Here is a 10,361-nt window from a genome sequence, read left to right as displayed (position 1 = left end):
AAGGTGCTTAACGATGCAAAGAGGCATTTTCGAGAAACCCACACACATAAACTGATTAGGTGCTTAAGTCTCATTAAAATCAATAGGAGCTAAAAGCCTACCCAACCTGCTTATGTGCTTCTGAAGGATTCGTGTGGCACTAACACAAAACCTTGAAAACCTCGACTGAAATATTGTTTGGGATGGGAAAAGTTTGGGAGGATTTTAGAGGTTTCCCAGCGTGACACCTATTGATTCAGCTCCAAAGGGTGATGGACTACTTGCCGCCCCTAGCTTTGACTTCTGCCCACACACCTTTACGGGACGGCGTGCCGGAGCCCTCGAGGAGAGCACTGCAGAGCAGAGGAAGCCCTGGCTCTATCGCCAGCAGTCACCACTGGCTGCATCCTCCAGCAGCTCATCCCTCTGCCTTGCTCATAACCCAGCCTTGCTCATAATCCTGCCAAGCAGAAAGCAGGCGCTCGGAGCCCTCGTAACAAAGCCCAGCTTTGATGAGTGTAACGGGACGAGGGGGTTTTGTTTGCTGATGTGATCGCGTTCATGCCCAGGCAACGCTCCTGAACGGCAGGCACAGGAAGGAGAAATGGGCAGATGAATGCTCACAGGCACACGGAGACGTCTGACGTTGAGTCCCGTACTCCTGAACATGTATGATGCTTACCAGATTAAAAGGAAGGAACACAGCTCTGCCGGCAGCTTTCCTCAAATACTGCGGGTGAATTCACTGGGTTCAATTCAGGCAAATGCTTTTAAACGCAGGCACTCACTCAGGCAGCAGAAAGGGAACAGAGGAACAAGCCGTGCCTTGATCCGCTCTCAGAGCAGTGCAGCAAAGCAACAATTTAGCCTGAAAATACATCTTTCTGTCAACAGAGGCACACACAGAACAGAAGGCTCCCTGTTAACAGGTGAGGGTTCCTCCAGCGTGGAGAAGGAAGTCGCAGGCGGGAAGGGGGGATGGTTTGGGCAGCAGCAGAAGCGAGGAAGGCACACCTGCAACATGACTTAGATGTTATCAAATTGTTATCGGCACCAAGCAAGGCCAATTTAAAAGCCAACCCACAAATACTCTTTCAACTACTCTCTGTCATTTACCTGAGTAGCCCCAGCCTGAGCACCTGAAGTGATTTAGCTGCGAAGAAAGGAAGCTGAAGGCTTTTTGTGGACAAATGTCAGCTCCTTGGCAGCCGTGTAACTGGGAACGAATCCCTCTGTGCTGCAGCACAGATGTAGCTAGCTTCCGTGAAGACATGCTGATATATTCATGGCTGGGTTTACTTATAAATGAATTTACTTCTCTCAGGCATAGGGACATTACTTTATGGTCTATTTTGCACTGACCATAAAGGCTTCCTAATAGATGTCTGGAGCTGCTGGATATTACTGCGATATAAATAATAATATGTCATTGTCAATGTAAACAGAGGCATTCCACACTGAAGTACCGTTCCAAGTGTGTTTGAGATGCAGCTCCATTATAGTTCACACTTGAGTAGCCTACCCTTGAGGTAACAGAGACACAGATATGAGCTGTGACATTTAAATTAGCAAGAACCATCAAATACAAATGAAAAAAAACCTCGGTGGTGGTTGTTGCTGGAAGCTGATCACCCAGCAGCACTTGCATGAGGCTTCATGTTCTGGGCAAACTTTTGTGATTTAGCCTAGAAACCTGACGCTGAAGCACTGCAATAATTAACATTTTAATCGCTTGCCTTAAAGTTGCTTCCTGTAGACCATTTCCTGGACTGCTGAAAGGTCATCACAGAGAAAAATTACCCCAAACTGGGGTAAATTCATCTATTTAGGAGCTGCTCTGCTATTTCCTTTCACACCGCGTGCCATTGAGGATGGACGCGGTCAGTCGGCTGCATCTCGGAGCATCGCTGCCTGGTGGACCCAACCTGCACACCTGGAGGCTTTTTGGTGCCCAAAAGCCAGCCTCTTTGCCCTCCCCTCACCCACCCTGCCCTGTGCAGAGCAGGCTACGTGTGCACGCCGTGTTGTCGTGTTGGAGTACACTTCTCCAGCCCCTTTTGTACTTACCCTGTACATGTTTGCTTATGGTAATGTTATGTGCAACCGGCTCTCTACCCACAAGGTTTGTGGCTGCTATAAATGAAAACTGCAGAGGTTTGACATGACTTCTGGTTAATTATTTTTCTCCTTGTTATCTTCTATACGCTTACAAATTCACTCTTCAGCTGCTGCACTGCAGGCAGTGAGAGTTAACACACTGAGTTAAATAAAATTTAACAGCAGCAGAGATAATTGAACAACATACAGATATACCACACGTACAACTGCATAAAAACTATGGCATGTACGGGCAAATGCACTCATACTCCCACAACATGTGTATAAGCTTGAGAAGCCTAATAGCGGGGCTTCCCACTGTCTTGTCTGATATTTGCCACCTTGAATTAAATATCAGATACAGATTATGTCAGCTTAGGCCCTCTGGAAACATCCTGTCCCGGGAACGGCGTGATCCAGCCCTATTCCACCAGCTCAGCACGTTTAACCTGCTGCAAGTCCTGTAACTCGGGAGGGGAGTTCAGCCTGGTCGCTAGGAGCAGGTTCCTCTTGCTCTCCTCTGTGACACGCAGATCTAAACTGAAATGCACTGCTGAGGTCTCTGTTAGCACCAAGATAACGTTGTGAACTTCAGGAAATGTTTCAGCGAAGCCAGTCCAGCCCTAGAGCCCAGAGATGGTGCAGCGAGTAGGGAGCTGGAGCGTCCTCTGCCCCCAGGGGCCAACTTTTCAGTGGCTGGATGGACAGGGAAGGAACCAGGCAGGCATATCCTCCTCTTGGACAGAAACCCAGATTTGTTCATCACTGAGCCAAGAACACTGCTCTGAAGGGCAGTCACAGCCAATTAGACAGGCGGTAGGTGAAAGAGGCGAACCAGAACACATTAAGAGACTCTTGCCAGGTCAGCATCCCACCTATTTCTAGGTGTGCTTTGGGTAGCCCACTCCCTAGATGCCTGGTGAAGCCTCGGAGGGCTTGGCATGGACGATGCCAGCCCTGATCAAACCCTAATTCCCAGCTAAGCCTGTGTCCCACCACCATAACCACACGGAAGTTTCAGCTCTGTGTTTTTCCACTGCATTAATTGGGAACATTTTTCTTGCTCATATCAGTTTGTGAGTTTTCTTTCAACTACTCTCCCTATGCATCATTTTAAAACTGCTGGTTAGAGACACACACAACTTATCATTGTCAGCTCCGTACGCTTATAGCAGCTCTGACATTTCCACAGATTTTAAAAAAATTGAGTCAGGACAAAATTTGGCAGGTCCACTAATAAGTAATATTGTTTTCCTCTGAAAAGGCCCAATTCTAATCAACCCATGGCAATGTAGTGATTTTTGCATCCATTTGTCCTTGGCAAAAGCTGTCTTTTTCTAAAAGTAAAAGTCTTCAGCTTCACCGGGAGAACAAAGTTGCTTCTCAACACTCGGTCCCTCCTTTCTGTCCATTTGCATGTTAGCCTTGCAGCCCTAACGGGGAGCAAAACACCGCATCAATGCACAAGAAAGAAGAGGGAGGGTGTTGCTTGTAGGTAACCGTTTCATAAAGGTGATCTTTGGACTCAGAAGAGTCTCTGCTCTCCTCTTTCACTTAAGCCTGGCCCAGACGTGGTGGTGGCCACTTCCTTGCACAACAGGGTTTTGATCCTGGGGCTGACACAAGGAATTTGTATCAGAAGATCCCCAGATAAAAGAAGTCATGTGAAACCCATCAAAAAAAAGCGGAGGGGAGGAAGGGTATGGCAGCACCATGCTTCCTGAGAGCCCGGACTTATCTTTATAGCGAATGGTTTCTGTAAGATTGATAAACGTATGACAGGCTGGAGGAGGGAAAGAGGGCAAAGTCATTGCACTGACAAACTAGGCCTGGCAACAATAAAAAATACTATAAAATAGTTAAAAACCTAATAGCTCACTAGAGCTTTTTGCCAGAGCAAGTCCTCTATGGCCAATAGCTCTCCAAAGGCATTAGAAAATGAAAGGAGTTTTAATGCCTCCCTACATTTCTTTTCTTTCCGGTTTTACAAGGGGCGATGTGGCCATCTAATTATATTGTGCTGTGAGCTGGTATTACATCCTGCAAGCAGAGGGAAGGACCTTTTTTATAGTTCCATTATGCAATTGTTGCTACTTTTTACCCTTGTTTCAGCTTTGGTGCAATAATTCTGTGTTGTAGCCTGCATTAATTTCTTTTTTTTTTTTTCTTTTAACCATTCATTGTTTCACAGCAATAAAACACCCTGAAAACAGAAGCACTTTGCACAGACGGCGACCCAACAAGGCTGTGCCTCCATGCCTCGCCTTCTCAAACAGCGCGCAAGCCCCAGGGAAATCTGCAGCAAGGTGGCGGGGACATTTTCAGGACATTTTCTCCCCCATTTTTCATGTTAAAAAGAAAATGAATGAATAAAGGTTATGTAACTGATCAGAGCGTCTCCACCTGCACTAAGCCCACCAAAGGCCCTAGGAACTTACCAGGCGAACGCTGACGGAGGAAGCAGGCACCGCTCAGACCCCGTTCTTTTTAAATAAAACCCTCACCCTTTGTCCTTTTCAATTATGTATCATCATGTATCTACAACAGCTTCTGCTGTCGCTGTGATTTCAAGATAAGGCTGATTTCAGAAGACCGCTTGCTTCCCGTGCTGACACAGCTCGCCCAGCAGATAAACAAGCGCCCGGTTTCAGACCCCCCGGATTTCTTTCCTCCTTCCCCGGCGTTGTCACCTGAACCTCTCACTAATCGTTTCAAGGCTATTCGGAGGGTAGTCCTTGCATAATTTTTAGCTTCGCATAAAAAACTGCCTAATTATTATTCATTTGGCTTGGCAGCTATTACACACCGGAGCGACCTCTGCCTCTCTGTTAATTATAAATAGTTTTGTCTATGGGATAAACTGAAGTGAATTAGCTCGGTTTTAAGCTCCTATCGATAATTTAAACAGCTATTTCAATCAACCAAAATTAATAATTATAATTTAAAAAAAGCTACGGAGAAAAGGCCAACTTCCAAGTGTAAAGCACCACCAATGCGTTGGTTTAGCCGGGAGGGCAGAATTTAACAGCAACGTAATTGCAGCATAGGTTTTATTTTCCCCACGCAGAGCAGAAAGAGCTTCAAGGTCTGCCCCCCCCCCAGCGTGGCAGCCCATCAGGCGCAGCTGCCGGAGACATGTGCCCAGCCCGATTACCATCAAAGCCAAGCGGAGACAACGGTGCCGCCAGCCCGGCCGCGGCACCCTTCCCTCTGCGCTCAGCCGCTGCCAAGCCCCTGGACGTCTGCTACGCCACGCTTCAAAGTGAGCTCGGCAACGACTTTATTCTTAAGTGGGGTCACACCTGGGTGAAAGGCAGATGCGAGTCCGGTGGCATTATCGAGCTTTAAGGGAACGTCTCTTTCTTTCTGCTAGGAAACATCAGCCCAAATTTCTTTCCGGTGCAAGGCAGGCAACCGAGCCTGCTAAGATAAGCTCCAGTCATAAAAAATACATACGGCATAAGGTCAGGTTTCATTTTGTTCTGTGATTCATTTTAAGCCCCCAGAGAGGCCATCCTACATGAAAACTTCACCGAGAAAATTGCAGGAGGCTACAGCGAAGGGAAGGAGCCGAGCACTGATTTATCTATGTAATTCTATTACAGGTAGGAAGCAAGCTCTTTTATTTACAAATACCTTGTGAAGGCAAGCACTGACAAAAGATGATTTGCTGGAAAAGGTTACACCGCTTGCTTTATGAAGCCCCGGTGGAAGCTTTGCTGACCTGGTGTCCAGCAGCAGACACGGGATGCAATGATGGGTGGGAGCACCACCGGCTTTCAGTCCGTGCCTCCAGCTCTTCCCCAGGGCACGGGGAGGCCTCCTCGCCCCCAGTCCCTCCGACAGATCTACGTTTGAGCTCAGTTTCTCGTTTTGTTTGCTTTTAATTACTAGCACAGCTCAAGGAAAGCCCGAGCCAGCGATGGACCCACCTGCCTGCTGCAGACGAGGGCCTGCACCGCACGTTGCACGACCACGTCCAAGGTCAGGCCCACCGCAGGGACGTGCTATCGATCCACCACAGCCGACAGCACAAACTAAGGTCAAAGCGCATCGAAAACAGGAGCACTTATCTCTGGCAACTGCCCTTTCTTTCCTCTCTGATGACCTCCGCCTCGGTCAATGCCGACAGAAGTGCGTTACGTCCCCAAACCCCCGGCAGCATCCTTCTCCAACCAGCCCTCCGGGTTTCCTGAAAGCCCGCAATATTTACTCACTTTCTTCATCTCCCTGAGCAAACACCTGGACACAAAATGACAAGAAAAGCAGCGGAAGACAGCAGAGGTGTAACAGAAGCATGTAACGGCTGGCAGTAACATCACTGGTTGCGTTCAGCAGCGATCTGCACGCAGCAGAAAGCTGTTTCGGGCCACGAGCAGGAGATTTGCAGAACCTCGTGCAAGCATTACATTTCTTTCCATATACACTTAATGAGTCTTTCACTCCTAAAAACACCTTTTTCCTCCCGACATTTATCATCCCCAAAGAATTTGAAATTAATCCAAACTACAACAAAGCAGAGCGGCTGTGGATGCCTGTTTACTGCTTTGAACAACGTTTCTGCTATTAGGCTGCCCATAAAGCAAACTTGGACTCGCAACACGTGAAGGAGCCTGTTCTTTCTGCTGTACCACAAGGGCAGAGCAGACGGACCCCAATAATCATAAATTCTAGGCTGCTTTCGAAGCTAAACCAAAGCCAGCGACTGCAAAATTTAATGTGTGAGAGATGTTAAATAGCCGAAAGGTACTGAAAATATTTTAAATGCTACAAAACTAAGAGAGAAGAAAGGTGTTAAGTTCTACTCGGTCGTAACGAGCCTTGGAGAACAAAGAGGACCCCCCACGTGTCCCCGGGGAGCCGGCACAGAGCCCAGCCCAGCAGAAGATGAAGATCTTCCGAAGGTATTTGCTGTGGCATTTAATATTAATCAAAGAGCATTATGTATTGCATACGTCGCTCCATTGTCCTAGCTGGAGGGAGAGAAACGCTGGCTTGACAGAAGTACTGCAAAACAACATAATTAAATGTGTAAACCGGTAATAACGTTTTTAAAAAATAAATAAGATAGAAAGAAAGGGAGAAAAGAGGGATAAAGGAACTCACTGATTAAACTAGGGGTGTTTGGAAGCTGGGACTGAATTTACAACAGCACAGGAGGAGCTGGGCGACTTTGAAAGCCACAGCCACCACCCCATGGCAATCCTTCAGCTTTTGTCACTCTGAAATTTGGTTCCAAAGGGGTCTGATGGTGTTTGATTCGTTTTTTCTTTAACGTTGCTGTTTTCAGCAATTTTTGACTGTTTTGCAGTGTGATGAGGAAAACCGAAAACACTGCCCAGTAACTCGGGGTAAATTGTGCCACCATGTCCGGGTGCTGAGGCTGTTGGCCAGCTTTACGTGCTTCCTCATATGCTGGGTTTCAAAGTCATTCCGGGACGCTAAAACCTATACAAAAAAAAAAACAAGAGAGTTGCTAACTCAATCACTATAAATGTGTTATAGGACAGGACGATGGCCTTGACCTGGCCTGCAGGTGGAAGCGGAGTGAAATGCTGATGTCCCCACGGAGGGGACATCACTCACAGGACAGAGCCCCTCCAAGCGCTGCCATCAGCGAGCACCCCAAGCATGAATTCCCAACAACTCCTGGCTGTCTCTGAGTTTCTGGGGAGAGCTACCCCAAGCCTTGCTCCCAGATAAAAACTCCAAGAGCACCCTCACTCCTCAGAGCTCACTGCTGCCAAAGGAAACCTGTACACCTGTCTGCATTATCCCACAGCCAAGTCTGGGATCTCGCTGAAGGAGGTTTGTTCTTTTTCCCCCCCAAACCTTTATTAATATCGTGCATGGATTCTCCATCAGAGCTTTTAGCTCAATTTGAGCTTGACTGAATCCAGATTTCTGGGTCTTGTGCTGTAACATGAGGTATTAAACAACATCAACACACAGGCAAACATCTAGCTTGCCAAGCTAAACACTTCTTGTATGATTTTTGTAAGTGTTTTTCCTAGATAAGAGCTTGTGACAGTTATTTTCAGACTATAAACAGAGTGAGCACACAGTGCCTTGTGCTAGGCTAACTCCACACCAGTTACTCGGGTGCCCTGAAGCACTTTGGGGATCGTTACACGGGTGGGGAGGTTCTGTTGGGTTTTGTTTGGTTTGCTTTGATTTTGTTGTTTTGTTTTTCCACGCCTGCTCATCTGGTGGCCTCCCATTTCCCCTTTCTGCTCCAAAAGCACGGCTTCCAATTTCTGACTTCATCTAGAAGACAGAGATGGCCCCACAAAGCCTCGCACCCATAACCGCACTGCACCCGGCCCCGGTTTCTAGCAGGGTTTATGCTCCTGCGTACACCACGCACACTGAGGGGAACCTCTCGGACAAGGACAGCGTAACTCACTCTGAGAAACACCTTCCTCCTCGTCAAGAGTTCGTATGAATCGAAATTCCTTCAGGGGGCCAGCAGGGTATTTTTCATGCTATCAGAATCCACAAGGTTTAGCGGTAGATTTACTCATTTGTTATTATTGATTATACAAAGGGTGAAGATACACGGTAGTGATATTGATTTTCAAAATAAAAAGGGTGCTGAAACCTGACTTTTTCAAAAAAAAAAAAAATGGGAGTGGAGACCACGGTGCTCATTCACCGCGGTAACACCTCAACCGCAGCTCAAGCAGCTCCCCTGACCTTGGGGTTCCAGTTTGCCTCCCCGCTCCTGCTTGGTTTATCTCCATCTAGTGCCGCGGCCAAGAATCACATCCTGCATTCAGAAACAGGAAGGAAAGACTTCTTACATTCGTGGTATCTGAGCACTTGGAAAATCTTTACATTTCATCTTCACAGCGTCACTCGGGTTGAGAACTGCAGCAGACGACACGGCGTGACTTGGAAAAATAAATTAAAGGCACAATAGAAGGAAACGGAACTCATTGCTTGGAGAACTCGGGCAACCATGACCCAGGCCCTGCCTTCAGTGCCCTGCAGTGAGGCCAGCTGCAAGTGCCTGGGGAGATGCACAGCACCACGAGCAGTGGGCAGGGGGCCGCAGGTGGCACGCACCCGCAGGAGCATCACCACAGCCTGCCACAGCAGGAGCACAGCTCGCTGCCCTCAGTGTCAGAGATTCTGTAGAGGAAGAGAGCACCCCCCGCTTCTGGCCCTATTTTTTCTTTGATTTACTTTTTTTCCCAAAGCTGGGTTGTCCAGCACCACTGTAGGGTGCTGCCTGGGGACAGATGACAGCGCGACACTGAAACGCAGGAAATTCAGCGGGAATTAAGTTCTCTTCCTCTCCTCGTTATGGAGGGGGAACACCATGCCACGTTCATAATCAGGCTGGCTCTCCAACAACTGCAACCTTTCAGTGTTCTTCCAGCTTAACTCTGGAGATAACTCACAATTACCGACATCCAATAGCCGGCACTACAGAAGCACAGTGACATTCCTCTTGCTCAGGATGAACACTCGAGAACTCCCACGTGGGCTTTGCCACGATGCTGTGCGTTGGTTCAGCCTCACACCTCACCTCCGCAGGGGTGTGAGCCCCCGGAGGAGCAGGACCTGTGGGGCTGCCTTCATCGCTCGCTCTTCCTCTCCTCTGTAGGCAAAGCTGCAGGCTCTGCATTTCACTCACTGTCACCCAACAGCTCAGTTTTTCTCCTGTTAGCAGCGTTTGAGCTATTTTCTCCCTGGCCAGCAGCAGAAAGCTCCCACCTGTGGGTACTGCACTAGCAAACCCCTTGGCTCATGCCTTGCAGTTGAACATCTGAGAGCAAGCCTGCAACGATCACCGCCGGGTATTAATGGGTACAAGACCCCTGATTTTCTAATTTACAACAGATGGGAACGTGGCCAGCGTGTTATTAAGGGAAGGCATTTGGGAAGCTTTCCACCTACAGCCCGCAGAGCTTCATCAGGGGTTACCTGGATGCTGCAGCAGTTATGGCATTCATCGGGTCACTGAGCAGTGATGATAAACCAACACAACCTTCCGACGAGAACAAAGCTGTCACCTTCAAACTGTTTCAATTAATTCAGTGGTATCTATTTTCAATCCAGCAGTAATCTGACAGCAAATACTTTTTTATAAAGTATTTCATTTACTCCATTTCCAGCTATTTTTCCCTCCTCCTAGCAAAGTGCGCATTGATTCCACCTTCAAACACTGCTCACAGCCACATCTGTTCCGAAGTTCCAGAAGAACTGAACACTACAGAGTATTTTCACATATTCTTTTAAAATCGTTAAGCAAACATCTTCTCCAGTTTTAAAAAGTC

General features: G+C 47.7%; 1 long non-coding RNA gene across 1 annotated transcript in view; it reads right to left on the bottom strand.

The window, feature by feature from the left end:
• Positions 1-6,182: 6,182 nt before the first annotated feature.
• LOC118174021 overlaps positions 6,183-10,361 on the bottom strand; it is a 77,248-nt gene continuing 73,069 nt past the window's right edge. The window contains exon 4 of the long non-coding RNA XR_004754496.1: positions 6,183-6,318. This is a non-coding gene — a long non-coding RNA (uncharacterized LOC118174021). The remainder of the gene's footprint in view (positions 6,319-10,361) is intronic.

Source organism: Oxyura jamaicensis, chromosome 13 (assembly GCF_011077185.1).
Source record: "Oxyura jamaicensis isolate SHBP4307 breed ruddy duck chromosome 13, BPBGC_Ojam_1.0, whole genome shotgun sequence".
NCBI classification, from domain to species: Eukaryota; Metazoa; Chordata; class Aves; order Anseriformes; family Anatidae; genus Oxyura; species Oxyura jamaicensis.
Note: the sequence above shows the minus strand (reverse complement) of the source record. Positions and strands in the feature narration are given on the sequence as shown.